This window comes from Mustela putorius, unplaced genomic scaffold, assembly GCF_011764305.1.
Source record: "Mustela putorius furo isolate JIRA1106 unplaced genomic scaffold, ASM1176430v1.1 tig00000682_pilon_pilon_pilon, whole genome shotgun sequence".
NCBI classification, from domain to species: domain Eukaryota; kingdom Metazoa; phylum Chordata; class Mammalia; order Carnivora; family Mustelidae; genus Mustela; species Mustela putorius.
In genome coordinates, this window is record NW_025421443.1 from 3,302,317 (window position 1) to 3,304,106 (window position 1,790).

At 37.1% G+C, this 1,790-nt stretch overlaps 1 pseudogene; it reads left to right on the top strand.

Annotated features, from left to right (window-relative positions):
• The first annotated feature begins 378 nt into the window (after positions 1–378).
• LOC101678722 lies at positions 379–1,391 on the top strand (annotated as a pseudogene).
• The last annotated feature ends 399 nt before the right edge of the window (positions 1,392–1,790 follow it).

The following is a 1,790-nucleotide window of genomic DNA, read 5'->3' on the forward strand; positions in this document are numbered from 1 at the left end:
ATTCCCTCTCACTATCTTCAGATCCTTAGTAGGATTCAAGCATCAAAGAAACCTGTGGTCAAAGACATCAAAGATATGAAGGTTAATGGAGATAAATATGAAAGACCAAATAAAACTAAGTTTCAGTTGTACACTGTTACTGAGCAGAAAGTAGAACAAACCCTAGTGTGTTTCTGGGAAGCCATAACAACAGACATCCAAACATTGAGCAAGATCAGAAATCCACTCAAACTTGTTTTAGACTTTGAACATTATGTACACTGCAAGAATCAAAAGCCATAAGCCAAAGGCCTAATTTGACAGTTAGCAGTTCTAATTCAATCATTACAAACACCCCTAACACAACAGCAAATGGAACCAATGGGAATAAATGCAGCAATGGCTATCAACAAAAAGCAAACTCTGGATGCCAAGTTGAAAAACTCTCTTCCCCAGAACCATGTTCTCAATGAGACAGCTCCCAAAACCAAACTGATAAGAAAACCATAAATAGAGGTAAAGTCCCAAATGGGACCGAAACTCATCCAAATATTAAGAAGAAGATCACAGCAGAAGATTGAAGGAAACAACTGGAAGACTGGCAAAAATCTGAGGGGGGAAATCTATAAATGGCCTCCTATGGAACTTAAAAAAAAAGAAGAAAAATAATAAAGGAAATAAATATTTTGTTCTGGAAAAGTATGGAAAAAGAAGATGAAGAAAAGAAAGCAAAACCTAACCTGTCCAATAAAATTAAGAACATTCTCATAGAATGTCTGCAGCCCATTGAAGAGGGTGTACTTTCTAATGAAATAGTGACCACATTGTCCAGTATTCCTGAGGTGAAAAATTTGCTACATTTTGGATCTGCAAATCAAAGTTGTTGGCAAATAAAAGTACTTCTGCTGTTATTGGGCTGTACAAAGAAATCATTAGAAATGAGGCAACACTGGCACAAAAGCTGTGAGAAGTTGTTCTTAATATTCTGCAAGACCCAAACAGAATCACTGAAGGAGTTACTTCTGACTCTTTAGCTGCTGAAACAGATACGGTAACAATAGAAGAGCTGGACAATAAGACAGAATTTGAAGTCTTATCTTTAAAAGAGACAGCAACAACCCAAATAACCAAGGCAGAACAGGATGACCATCCTGGTATCAAGTTAGAGCCCCCTCTCCCATCTCTAGAGTAAGTGGAATGCCAGAAGTGTAAGACATGAAACTCATCATTCTTGTACAGCCTTGGACAAAGACTGAGCGAGTTGTGTCCCATAATCCAGAAATGTTGCGGGTACATGATTTAGTATGGTTTCTCTTAATAAGCTATTAGAAGTGGGAGAAACAGAGTGTTTTATACTCCGTAAAAATGAGGCTTTGCCTGTAATGTTAGGGTTTAAGATCCTTCAATCATAATTTCTCACTGCCTTTTTATTTTTAAAGGTGTTTCAGAGTGTCCATGAAAGAAGGAATACCCTTGTCCAGGTGACCTGGAGAAAACTATAGAATGGACAGACAGATTATGGGCTCTCGGAATTTAGTAATTCACTGGACTTACTCAAATTTAATATCCCCATGAGACTGTCTTTGGTTTATTTAAGACTATAGTTTGCCACAATTCTCTAGCATACATACATTTTAAAATATTGAATATTACTAATTTACCCCACAGGTATGGTAAAAATTTTGACTTTATTGATCTACTTTACTCTCAATATAGTTCTTATTTGTATCAGAAGTTTGGTGCCACAGTATGGTAGACTTTCCTTCCGGCAAACACCTTAGCAGAGAGGGCAAGTTCTTCTAGCCAGAAGG